Raw genomic sequence first — 14,376 nt, 5'->3', positions numbered from 1 at the left:
GAAATTCAGTGGTGACAGCAGAGGTGAAGGCTTCCCAGTCTGCCTTGTTTAAAGCCCACTTAGGCATGCGTCCGTGGTCACTACCACACAGGTCGTCATGTGCTCTCCATTGGGATGGGAGAAGGCCAGGACTGCAAACTAAAATATTATAATCGCTACAGTTCTTGTAGTATCCCCTACAGCCGTGGAGGGCAGGGGTCCACATTTCCAGGAACCAGTTTTCCTGGATGACAATACAGAAAGCAGGTGTAAAACCTAAGAGCTGCCGTAGCTCAGCCATGTAGTGGAAACAACAGCCTCACTTTCACTTGAGGATGACGTTATCGTAAGGTTGGGAAGGCATGAAGCACAAGGAGGCAGGTTATGCCTCAGGGTCACCTGCTGCCACCGATTGATTGATTATTTGTAGCCATTTCTATAGTGGATGAGGCAACAGTGAGATCCAGGTGTGCAGGGCACGATGAGCTCCCCACCACATCCTCGGATGCAGAATTGGTAGGGAGTGGTGGTGTTGGGGTCACCAGAAGGTCCTGTTTCTTAGTAGACTTCTTCTTAGTTTGCTTACTCTCTCGCTTCTCCTTAGGGGCTTTCCAGGAGGATTTCTCTGAAGAAGCTTCAGGCATGGAGGAAGACCGTAAAGCTCTTCGTCCAGCAGCTTTTGGCTCCTTGAGCCACTGGCGAGTGTCCGCTGTGACTTTAGTGGAGACCTTGGGAAAGAGGGCCCCAAGGTACCCCTTCCGCACGAGAGGAACCAGAGGAGGCTGTTGCTTCTCTGGCAGGGGGGAGGGGACCAATGTCCCCTGCATTTGGGGGGGGGGGGGGCGCTTGCTCCGGAAGTAGGTGCTTTGGGAGCAACAGAGGAAGATTTGCCTCCTACCACCAAGGAGGCGGATGTATTCTGGTGGCCTGGAGGGCCCACTGTTCGTGGCACAGGGTGAAAAACCACTAGCACTTGGGTCGGCGATGGTGACGTAGCTGCAGCATATGTCGATGTCAACCGAATAGGGTATAATCTTTCGAATTTACGTTTAGCCTTGTGCAAGTCAACCAGTCCAGGGTCTTGTACTCCATGATTTTCCTCCTTTTGGAGTAATGAGCAGTCTGGTGAGTAGGGGGAGTGGTGCTCTCCACAGTTGATGCAAATGGGAGGTGGCACACATGGGGTATCTGGGTGCAGTGGACGTCTGCAGTCTCGACATGTGGAAGTGCAGCGGGAAGACATGTTCCCAAACGTCCAGCACTCTTAAAGCATAGGGGGAGGGACATATGGTTTAATGTCACAGTGGTAAACCATCACCTTGACCTTTTCAGGCAATGAATCACCCTCAGAGGCCAAGATGAAGGCACCAGGAACCCTGTTGTCTTTGGGTCCCCTGTAAAACCGTCGGATGAAATGATCACCCCGCCGTTCTAAATTGGCGCGGAGCTCGTCGTCAGACTGCAAGAGGAGATCGTGATGGAAAATGATCCCCTGGACCATGTTGAGGATTTTATGAGGAGTGATGGAAACAGGAATATCACCCAGCTTGTCACAAGCTAGTAACGGCGTTGGGCTGGGATTCTGTCTGAATCAAGACTGCGCAGTTTCGCATCTTGGAAAGCGCTGTCACTTCTGCAAACTTACCCTCAGGGTTTTCAACGAAAAAGTGAGGGTACATAGGTAGAAAGTAGTCCTCATCAGTTCTGCTACAGACTAAAAACCGAGGCGAATATGGCTCTATCCGTTCTGTAGCCCTACGTTCCTGCCATGGTGTTGCGAGGGCATTGTATTCGATCTTGCCCTTCGTAGAGACTGCTGGCGCTGTACAGTCACCAGTAAAAGATGACTAAGTCCGCTTCATTGCGGGTCATCAGCCCTTATGCCACCCACTCCGATCACGGACTCTCCCCACGGGCACCACCCAGCCACAGCAAAGGCTAACTGGCGTGATTGCCGTTGCCCTTGGCATACGTGCGGAGTTTACAGCTCGGGCATCGGAAGTGTGATCCCTGTGTTGTCAGGGGCTACCACCAAATGGTTACATGACGACCCCACCATAACGGACGGCTACTGTGCTGGATAGTGGGCGCAGAGAAATCCAATATTGTCACGGAAAGAGGACAGGAGACAACGGAAGAAGACGACACCCTGGAAAGTGTCCTCGCCCAAATAGTTGAATCACAGGTGGAGATGCAAAGCCATGACAAGAGATTCAGGAGATCGAATCTAAGGACACTATGGATAACTCGTGCACCACGCAAGGCGTCCTTCCCCATATGGTCCGCACTTCTGTAGAATTTTGAAAGTGGCAGGTCAGACTGTAGAATGGGACCTGAACTCACAGGGACGAAAAGTATGAGACTCCTTTTAGTCGCCTCTTAGGCAGGCAGGAATACCTTGGGGCGTATTCTAACTCCTGGACCCGCAGTTTTATGATCCTGAGGGAAATTATATTGTTACTAAACACGGAAAAAGCGTATCTTTGTACGGCAGAATGCGTAATCCGGAAATCCGGGAAAAACCCGGGAATTTTTTTTTCCTTGTCCGCGTAGACGCCCTGTATCAACAGCCATCAGCTGAAAGCTAAACGTCACTGCCACTCCTATTATAGCCAGCAACAACAGTGTATTACGTACGTGGCACCGTCCTTCTGTGGGAGGGGACTACTGTAGTAGCACTCTAACCTGTGTAAACCTAATGTCGTTGCAGTTCTCAGGAGCAGGTATCAAGCTTGCTGATCTGCCTTTTCGTGGTCTTCTGCTACAGTGCCGCCTTAAGACAGTGTCTAGCTGGTGGACGTAGTTATCAGTTAATTCTGTGAAGTGAAACTTCTCTCCAGGGACAGCTGCCCAGAGCGTCTGCAATTTGCACGGCTCTAGCGTTACTATTTACCTACGGTAACCTAAACGCTACCACTTTTGCCTGCTCTCTGCATTGTGCTCTTGATGGCTCCAAGTAGCCTTAAGCATAAGTACGTACAAATCATTATGTCATCAATATACACTGAAGAGCCAAAGAAACTGGTACACGTGCCCAATAACGTTTAGAGCCTCCGCGAACACGCAGAAGTGCCGCAACAGGACGTGGCATGGACTAACTAATGTCTGAAGTAGTGCTGGAGGGAACCGACACTGTGAATCCTGCCATGCTGTCCATAAATCCGTAAGAGTACGAAGAGGTGCAGATCTCTTCTGGACAGCACGTTGCAAGGCATCCGAGCTTTGCTCAATAATGTTCATGTCTGGGGAGTTTGGTGGCCAGCGGAATTGTTTAAACTTAAGAGTGTTCCCGGAGCCACTCTGTAGCAATTCTGGACGTGTGGGGTGTCGCATTGTGCTGCTGGAATTGCCCAAGTCCGTCGGAATGCACAATGGACGTGAATGGATGCACGTGATCAGACAGGCGCTTACATACGTGTCACCTGTCAGGGTCATAGCTAGACGTATCAGGGGTCCCATATCACACAGACTGCACGCGCCCCACACCATTACAGAGCCTCCACCAGAACAGGCCCCTGCTGACATGCAGGGTCCATGGATTCATGAGGTTGTCTCCAGACCCGTACACGTCCATCGGCTCGATACAATTTGAAACTAAACTCGTCCGACCAGCAACATGTTTCCAGTCATCAGAAGTCCAATGTCGGCGTTGACCGGTTCAATGGAGGCTTAAAGAGTTGTGACGTGCAGTCATCAAGAGTACGCGAGTGGGCCTTCGGCTCTCCGAAAGCCCATATCGATGATGTTGAAATCTGCAACAATTTGTGGAAGGATTTCACTTCCGTCGCATTGAACGATTCTCTTCAGTCGTCGTTGGTCCCGTTCTTGCAGGATCTTCCTCCGCCCGCAGCGATGTCGCGGATTTGATGTTTTACCGGATTCCTGATATTCACGGAACACTAGTGAAATGGTCATATGGGAAAATCCCCACTTCATCGCTACCTTGGAGATGCTGTGTCCCATCGCTCGTGCGCAGACTACAACAACACCTTGGAACTCATTTAAATCGTGCTAACCTTCCATTGTAGGAGCGGTACCGATATAAGAAGTGCGCCAGACACGTTTTGTCTTATATGGGCATTGCCGAAAACTGCGCCGTATTCTGCCAGTTTACATATCTCTGTATTTGAATACGCTTTCATATACCAGGAGATTCAATGTATATGTGGTGTCTGTCCTTTCAGACACTACATATATAATTCAATCTCGAACTCTTATGGAAATCGGCGAGATGTCGACAGTAAGAGGCTAATGAGCAGGGTCACTGCATTAGTTGTGTATAGTATAAATTGAGAATTTGGGTCTGGCGGGAGGTGTGCTAGGGTAGTCCGTGCCCACTGAGACCGGATGGGATAGTGGTCAGCGCATCTGCCTGAGCTGGCACGGTAGCTGAGCGTGTTTGGTCAGAGGGCTGGCTGCCCTCTGTAATAAAAAAAAGAAACAGAGAATTAAATTGAACTAAATAAGCCCTCGGCCACAGAAGACTAAAAATTGTGACCAAGGGCTTATTTAGTTCAACTTTAATTTATAAACGGTCACTGGACCAAGCAGCCATGTTTAAAACTCTGAAACTGGGAGAAGAATTCAACGAAGGACTTGAAATGGTGGCATGTGACGTCTATCCAGCCCAAGTGCCGAGAAAAATTATGGGAAAAGGGGGATAAGCATGAGACACTGGTTCGAATCCCGGTCTGGCACGATTTTTCAACTTGCTTCATTGATTTAAATCAATGTCCACACGCAGTTAACGTCTTTAATGCATTCATATCTTGTTTCATAGTGGCTGCAGTATCAGTATGGTACCTGGTCTTTTGGACATCTCCGAAAGAACAGACACCACATAAATAATTAATGAAATGGCGGCCATTGGTCCCTTCAGTGCAGATGTACAACAGACTAGAACTCTTTAACGTGAATGACGCTACGACTAAAGAGGCTAACGAGCAGAGGCACATCATCAGTAGTGTGTGGCATGAGCGGAGAATTCGGGTCTGATGAGTGGCGCGCTGGGATAGTCCATGCGGTTGTACTGACTATTGTGCCCAGATGTCGTAATGGTCAGGCATATCTGCCTAGTAAGCAGGAGGATATCGTCTTTAATTTCCCTGTGTCTTCATTCGTAGTGGCTGCACGATCAAAATTGTCTGTTCTTCATACATACATACATGCATACATACATGGATTAATCCTTGTTCCATAGATCATGAATACGACATTTCGTAATGATGTGGAACGTGTCAGTTGAACAAGTTTTCTTTACACAAAATAATTAAGTAATTACTTTTTTTACAGTTACTACTTCATATCTAAGAACTCATCTATTGAGTAGGAGTTGTCATTCAGAAATTCTTTTAATTTGCTTTTAAATTTTGGTTGGCTATCTGTCAGACTTTTAATACTATATGGCAAATGACCAAAGATTTTTGTGGCAGCATAATTCACCCCTTTCTGTGCCAAAGTGAGATTTAATCCAGAATAGTGAATATCATCCTCTCTTCTAGTGTTGTAGCTAGTTATTATTGAATTGGGATGGGTTATTAATGATACATTTCATAAGTGAATATATATGTATTGCGAAGGTACTGTGAATATCCCGAGTTCCTTAAATAAATGTCCGCGAGGTGATCTTGGGTGGGCTCCAGCTATTATTCTCATTACACGCTTTTGTGCAATGAATACTTTCTCTCTTAATGACAAATTGACCCAAAATATGACGCAATATGAAAGCAGTGAATGAAAATAGGCATAGTAGGCTAATTTACTGATATGTTTATCACAAAAATTTGCAATAACCCTAATAGCATAAGCAGCTGAACCTAATAGCGTAAGTAGCTGAATCTAACCGTTTCAACAGATCATCAATGTGTTTCTTCAAACTCAATTTTTCGTCAATGCACTCACCCAGAAATTTTGAGTATTCTACCTTAGCAACAGACTTCCCTTCATGGTCTATGTTTATCAATGGTGTTATGCCGTTTACTGTATAGAATTGTATAAACTGTGTTTTCTCAAAATTTAGTGAGAGTCCATTTGCAGAGAACCACTTCATAATTTCCTGAAAGACATTATTTGTAATTTCCTCAGCTGATTCTTGCTTTTTGGGTGTGGTTACTATACTTGTATCATCAGCAAAAAGAACTAACTTTGCATCTTCATGAATATAGAATGGCAAGTCGTTAATATACAGGGTGTTACAAAAAGGTACGCCCAAACTTTCAGGAAACATTCCTCACACACACATATAAAGAAAAGATGTTATGTGGACATGTGTCCGGAAACGCTTAATTTCCATGTTAGAGCTCATTTTAGTTTCGTCACCTACGCTTCCACCTACGCTCAATGGATCACGTTATCATGATTTCGTACGGGATACTTCACCTGTGCTGCTAGAACATGTGCCTTTACAAGTACGACACAACATGTGGTTCATGCACGATGGAGCTCCTGCACATTTCAGTCGAAGTGTTCGTACGCTTCTCAACAACAGATTCGGTGACCGATGGATTGATAGAGGCGGACCAATTCCATGGCCTCCACGCTCTCCTAACCTCAACCCTCTTGACTTCCCTTTATGGGGGGCATTTGAAAGCTCTTGTCTACGCAACACCAGTATCAAATGTAGAAACTCTTCGTGCTCTTATTGTGGACGGCTGTGATACAATACGCCATTCTCCAGGGCTGCATCAGCGCATCAGGGATTCCATGCGACGGAGGGTGGATGCATGTATCCTCGCTAACGGAGGACATTTTGAACATTTACTGTAACAAAGTGTTTGAAGTCAAGCTGGTACGTTCTGTTGCTGTGTGTTTCCATTCCATGATTAATGTGATTTGGAGAGATGTAATAAAATGAGCTCTAACATGGAAAGTAAGCCCTTCCAGACACATGTCCACAAAACATATTTTCTTTCTTTGTGTGTGAGGAATGTTTCCTGAAAGTTTGGCCGTACCTTTTTGTAACACCCCGTATATTAAGAACAATAAGGGACCCAAGACTGAACTCTGTGAGACACCATTCTTGATACCTCCCCAGTTATAGGACTCTGCTGGTTTTTGTAGACTATCTGTACTGTTAATTTCAACCTTCTGCATTCTTCCAGCTAAGTATGAATTAAACCAATTGTGCACTGTCCCACTCATACCATAATACTTCTGTTTATCTAGAAGAATTTCATGAGTCACACAATCAAAAGCCTTTGAGAGATCACAAAATATCCCAATGGGTGATGTTCGGTTATTCATTGCATTTCATATTTGATCAGTGAAAGCATATATAGCATTTTCTGTTGATAAGCCTTTCTGAAAACCAAACTGACATTTTGTTAATACTTCATTTTTACAAACATGTGATGCTAGTCTTGAATCCATTACTTTTTCAAGAATTTTGGATAAAGCTGTCAGAAATGAGATTAGGCAGTAGTTGTTAGCATCAGATCTATCCCCTTTTTAATGCAATGGTTTAACAATAGCATATTTCAGTCTGTCTGGAAAAATTCCCTGTTTCAGTGAGCTACTACATATGTGGCTGAGAACCCTACTTATTTGTTGAGGACAAGCTTTTAGTACTCTGTTGGAAATGCCATCAGTTCCATGTCAGCTTTTACTTTTGAGTGAATTTATTATTTTCAAAAAAAATGGTTCAAATGGCTCTGAGCACTATGGGACTTAACATCTATGGTCATCAGTCCCCTAGAACTTAGAACTACTTAAACCTAACTAACCTAAGGACATCACACAACAGCCAGTCATCACGAGGCAGAGAAAATCCCTGAGCCCGCGGACGATTATTCAGTAGGAGAGGTGGGTTGAATTTCAATTTTATCAAATTGCGTAGGTACTGCCTCTTCCACATACTGCCTTGCATTTTCTAATGAATATCTGGAACCTATTTTCTCTAAAACACTTAAAAATGATTATTAAAAATGTTTTCTACTTCAGATTTTTTGTTAACAAACTTTTCATTGTGTTTCATAGAAATACAGTCTTCCTGTGCTCTCGGTGTCCCTGTTTCCCTTTTCACAATATTCCAAATTGTTTTAATTTTATTATCAGATGTGCTAATCTCAGACATAATGCACATGCATTCTGGACATGCCCAAAAGAATAGACACCACATATAAATTACGGCGGCGTGATGGTCAAAGCTCCATTCAGTGCAGAGGCACATTACGCTCGAACACTGCCTAGAATCGGCGAGATGCGGCGAGTAATGAGGCAAACGAGCACAGCACTACACCAGTAGTGTGTGGTAGTTTAGAATTTCGATCTTACTGGAGGTTTTCAGTGGTACTCTGTGCGATTGTGGTGACCATTGTGTCCAGGTGGTGTAATGGTCAGCGCATTTGCCTAGTAAACAGGAGACCTGTGTTCGAATCCCGCCCCGACATAAAATTTTAACTTGCTCCATTGATTTAAATTAATCCCCACTGGCAGCTAACGTCTTTAAGTCCTTTGTTACTTGATTCATAGTGGTCGCTGGATCAAAATGCTCTTACGGACATGTCTGAAAGAGCAGATAGTACATTTACAGGATGTTTATTTTAACTGAAGACATTGAAATATATCGAAAACTACACATCCGATCAAAAAAAGTTATAATTCCAGTTTGTTTGTCTCTGAGGGGGACATCCAGCGATACCACACTCGACCACCAGCTCATGCCGTGCCAGGCTGGCGGGTAGCAACTGTGAAAGCTTCAATAGGAACCCCGATTTATATTGCAGACTATGATTCTACGGCAAAATGTAAATACGTTTTATCTGAAGCAGTTTCTTCGTTTCGTCACACACGGCGCTGTAATCGGAGGAATAGAAATGGGTATACAATTGTCATTTACGACATGCTACTCAGTGGTCCTTGAATATCGAATTGCACTTGGGATCCCACCTTCATGCTGCAGTACTTCATAACTTCTAACTGAGAACCCGATTCGCATTGTTGTATGCCTCCGACATTTCGAACAGGGGACTACTCGAAGCCACCGTGGCCGAGTAACGAATTACGACGTATGGACGATGAAAGTTGCAAGCACAAAGAAAAAAATTGTAATGATCCTGGTTTACGGAGTATATGGGAGAGATGTTGAGGCTGCTGTTGCCTTTTATGCCGAACATTTTCCCGGCAAAGCTCGCTCTCGTTCGTTCTTTTACAAGGCTGTGAACGCCTTTGTCTGATGACAGCGTACAGTAGGTAAACGAAGCATACAGGAAAAGCTAATGATATAGCTGTACTAGCGGGCAGCGCGCCACAACCCACGGATAAGCGACCGGCAATAACACCGCGACCGTAGGTAGTATTGTCAGACTACTGCATCGTCATAAATATCATCTGTACATGTCACTGCATCAAGAACTTCATAGCGTCATCATCCATAACCGGGTAGTGTTTTGTGAATGGACATGTCAACAAATGCAAACGACCCCCACGTTCTCTGCCGCGATACTATTTTCCGATGAGTCGACATTCACAAATCATGGTAGCGTTAAACGACTTAACACGCATTACTGGAGTGTAGACAATCCCCATTGGTTACGACAAGTTGATCGTCAACGTCTTTGGTCGGTTAACGTATGGTGTGGCATCATGGGAAACAAACTTATTGGTCCGTTATTTTGAATGGACGCAACTATCGAACGTTTTTGGAACGCAACTACCGGTACTACCGTAGAATGTTGCTCTGGATGTTCGACAGCGTATATGGTTTCAGCATAACGGTTGCCCAGCGCATTTTACGCAACTGAAGCACGGGAGACATTAGACCGTGTTTACACTGGTCGATGGATCGACAGAGGTGGTCCTATTAATGGGCCCGCTAGGTCTCCAGATTTGGCGTCGCCTTATTTCTTTCCATGGGGATATTTAAGAGATAAGGTGTACCAGCAAGTGCCAACTGGCCGTGAAGACATAGTCGACATTCCGGCAGATCTGATTTTGCCCTGTATGGATCACTTAGTGTATTGAAGTTGGTGGTCCTACACTTGAACACTTACTCTAAGTGGAGTAGCGTTCGCCTCGAGCCACGGCCACAGTGTCAGGTCGAGCAGTCCCCTGTTCGATATGTTGGAGGAATACAATGTTGCGAATGGCGTTTCCAATTAGAAGTTATGAAATACTAACCTGTCCTATCCTCGCATCATGGAAGTCGGGTCCCGCGTGCCATTGGATATTCAAAGGCCAATGAGTAACATCTCGTAAATGACGATTGTTTTCTCATTTCTGTTCCAAAGATTACAGCGCCACCTGTGGCGAAACGACGAAAATGCTTCAGACAAAACGTATTTAGATTTTGTCGTAGAATCGTAATTTGCAATAGAAAACGGGAGTTCCCATTGAAGATTTCAAAGTTGCCACCCACGACGGGGTGGAGTGAGGGTTCGAGTGTGGTATCATTGGATATCCTCCTACGAGACAAACAAATTGTAATTACAACTTTTTTGAGCCGAAGTGTAGTTTTTATATGAAAAAACACGTAAATTAGTTACAAGCTACGCCATGTACACACTTTATTCAACATGTAAACGTCACTACATATATTCGGTTTAGGTTATGACATGTTCGATATGCTTGCCATCATTGGCGATGATGTGACGCAGACGAACAGCGAAATTCTGCATGACCCGCTGAAGTGTCGGAACATCGGTGCTGTCGATGACTTCCTGAATGGTTGTTTTCAGCTGAGCAATGGTTTTGAGATTATTGCTGTACACTTTGTCTTGAATATAGCCCCACAAAAGGTGTCGCATGTGTTCAGATCCGGAGAATATGGCGACCAATCGAGGGCCATGCCAGTGGCCTCTGGGTACCCAAGAGCCAGAATGCGATTCCCATAGTGCTCCTCCAAGACATCAAACACTTGATGCTTCGATGGGGTCGAGCCCGTGTTGCATGAACAACATCTTGTTGAAATCAGGGTCACTTTGGATAAAGGGTATGAAATCATATTCCAAAAACTTCGCGCACCGTTCGGTAGTCACGGTGCCAGCAAGGTATATCGCAAAGATTTTTCTGTGGCTGGACACTGCACACGACAGAATCACTCGTTGAGGGTGAAGTCACTTCTCAATCGCGAAATGCGGATTCTAGTTCCATCGAATGCGCCAATTTTGATGATTGACGAACCCATCCAAATGAAAGTGGGCTAAACTAAACCACACTAATTCCTATTATCATGCCCCGGCCAACCGTGCAGTTTGAACGCCCTAACGCAAACCGTTCAGAAGTTATGACGATTTTATTTCACATAGTTCAATAATTTTCACCGTGTAAGTTGAGAATCAGTGCCCAGTGAGAGCTAACGTCTGTAATTCCCTTGTGTCTGTATCTTTCTCTCTGTGTACTTACCTGTTCTCCATGTCCCCATCCTATATAGTAATACTGGTTTGATTATAGTTTCATGTGTCCATATTTTGGTTTCTCTTGATAAAATTTTGGATCATAGTAGTTTGTTGAGTTAATTTGATACTTTGTATTCCGTTATATTCTCACTTCTTCTTCTTGTTTCTCTAATTTCTGTTAATCACTCTCACCCCTAAATATTTAAAATCTCATGCTTCTTCAAGAGTGATCAATAGTCTGGATGGTTTCCCGCCTTTTTGCCTTGTAATTTATTTTTACTCTCATGAATTTCGTGCTCGTCATTTACTTCTAATTTCTTTGCTTTTTGAAATAACTTCCTTGCTAGGTAATTGCTAATGATTAATGGTACGTCATATTCAAAGATAAAGACACTTATTTTTATTCTTATGCTAATTCCTTCCTCTGCTTCAGTTGTTGCATCCATGAAAACGTTAACTACAAAAACTTTAAAAAATAGTTAATTAACTAATAATATCATTTACATGGAGTTCTAAGGGACCCGCGCATTCCCTCAGAATTGTGGCTGCTGATACCGAGCAGCTTTTGTACAAAGACAGTGAGGAAATTCGTGGAAAACAGAGACCGAAAGTTGTAATTTTCTGCTTTATTTTTTAGCAACTCTTGCAGTATTTCATGTTTTAAATCATATCGCTGTATGTGAGATATTAATAAATACAAATAATAATAATTATATACAAATATAAAAAATTGATAGTACATTACACTGCTATACAATATTTAGTTAAAGATAAAAGTGATACGTAAAATGTAAGTGTCGTGTGACTAGGGCCTCCCGTCGGGTAGACCGTTCGCCGGATGCAAGTCTTTCTATTTGGCGCCACTTGGACGACTTGCGCGTCGATGGGGATGAAATGATAGACCATTCATAATTCCTTACAACGGATAAAATCACGCACCAAAAAGGAGTTCTGCTACATAACGAAAGCGGGTAGGCGTGTTTTTACGTCTGAAAGATGATGTCTATTCAAAATGGACGCCAGCTGCATAACAGTGGCGCTAGTATTTTGCTTTAAATACACGCTGTAACGGACCTGAGCGTTTGTTACCTTTGAGACTGGACGTGGTGAGTTATGTTAAGGTGATAAAAACGTCATTATCAACACCTCACTGAATTTGAACGAGGTCGTGTAATTGGGCTAACAAAATCTGGATGTTCCTTCTGCAATATTGCAGAAAGAATTGGCAGGAATGTAGCCGCTGTACATGTTTGCTGGAAACGGTGGTCACGAGAACGTACGGTTGCAAGAAGAAAGGGCTCCAGACGGCCACGTGGCACTACCGAAAGGGACGACCATCTTCGGCTTTGACGCATCGTACTGCATCTGCAGCAACAATCTGAATAGCAGTTGACACCATAGTGACACAACGAACTGTTACAAATCTTTTACTTCAAGCACAGCACCGACCCAGATACCCTATGGCGTGCATTCTACTGCCCCAAACCATGCCCATTTGCGACTTCAGTAGTGTCAAACGATAGCTCATTGGAGAGCGGGGTAGAGGTCTGTTGTGTTTTGTGATGAAAGCCGTTCTGCCTCGGTGGCAGTGATGGCATGTCTACATGAGAGCCTGCAACCAACCTGTCTATCTGCTAGACACACTGCATCTACACCTGGAGTTCGGGTGCGATTCATATGACAGCGGGAGCACTCTCGTTGTTATTCCACGCACTCTGACTGCAAATTTGTACATCAATCTTGTGATTCGACCTGTTGTGCTGCCATTCAGGAACAGTTTCAGGGGGTGTTTTCCAGCAGGATAACGCTCGCCCAAATGCCGCTGTTGTAACCCAACATGTTCTACAGAGTGTCGACATGTTGCCCTGGCCTGCTCTATCACGAGATCTGTCCCCAATCGAGCACATATGGGACATCAACGGACGACATACACAACCAGCGTTAACCGTCCCTGTTATTGACCGATCAAATGTACCAGGCATATAACTCCATCCAACAATCTATCATCCGGCACCTGCACAGCACATTGCATGCTTGTATTTAACATTCAGGCGGTTGCGCTGCTTATTAATGTACCAATATTTCACATTTGCAATGTTTTATCCCGCGCTTCCATTACCCTGTGATCGTGCAATGTTGATCATTTAAATATGTAACCCAGACAAATCTATTCCCAAAATTTCATAACTCTACATTAACTATTTCTTCATGTTCCGTTTTTTTTTCCTTCAGTGTACATTCTGCTTGGGATTAGTCCTTCTCAAGAGGTCTGTCAAATTAGATGGTTCAAATGGCACTGAGCACTATGTGACTTAACATCTGTGGCCATCAGTCCCCCAGAACTTAGAACTACTTAAATCTAACTAACCTAATGACATCACACACATCCTTGCCCGAGGCAGGATTCGAACCTGCGACCGTAGCGGTCACGCGGTTCCAGACTGAAGCGCCTAGAACCGCACGGCCACACCGGCCGGCTGTCAAATTAGATCTCTAAAATACCAACTTCAGTTGTAAAGCAAATACAGTGCTATTTTTGCACGCTACATCTGCAGCCGACGGCGGTGCGGTTCTAGGCGCTACAGTCTGGAACCGCGTGACCGCTACGGTCGAAGGTTCGAATCCTGCCTCGGGCATGGATGTGTGTGTTGTCCTTAAGTTAGTTAGGTTTAAGTAGTTCTAAGTTCTGGGGGACTTCTGACCTCAGCAGTTGAGTCCCATAGTGCTCAGAGCCGTTTGAACCACTACATCTGCAGTAGGAACACTTCTTATCGATGGCAGGCAATGAAAACCTCGTGAATCTATCTGTGGAAACTGCATAATTCCAGTAACCAGTAACTTAATTATCATAGAGATTTGAAAGTGCATGGGTTTCTCTGATCTATCAGTAACTAGGCTTCCACTATATATTAACACATGTAGCAACGTTACCTGTATCAGTTTATAGATCCTTTAAGTAACAGTTTTTGATTCTCCTGTAAAATTTAACAAAACGGAGTTACGAGTTTTTCATTAACTGCCGCCGTTACGAAGGCAGGATTATTTAGGAGTTCGCCTACAGTAT

At 44.3% G+C, this 14,376-nt stretch overlaps 1 long non-coding RNA gene across 1 annotated transcript in view; it reads left to right on the top strand.

Annotated features, from left to right (window-relative positions):
• The window catches only part of LOC126203695 (uncharacterized), a 148,733-nt gene that overhangs the window by 34,099 nt on the left and 100,258 nt on the right, over positions 1-14,376 (top strand). The window lies entirely within an intron of this gene.

The sequence above is a fragment of the Schistocerca nitens genome, chromosome 9, assembly GCF_023898315.1.
Source record: "Schistocerca nitens isolate TAMUIC-IGC-003100 chromosome 9, iqSchNite1.1, whole genome shotgun sequence".
NCBI lineage: Eukaryota > Metazoa > Arthropoda > Insecta > Orthoptera > Acrididae > Schistocerca > Schistocerca nitens.
The sequence above is the reverse complement of the archived record's forward strand: the minus strand, read 5'-3'. Positions and strand labels throughout refer to the sequence as shown.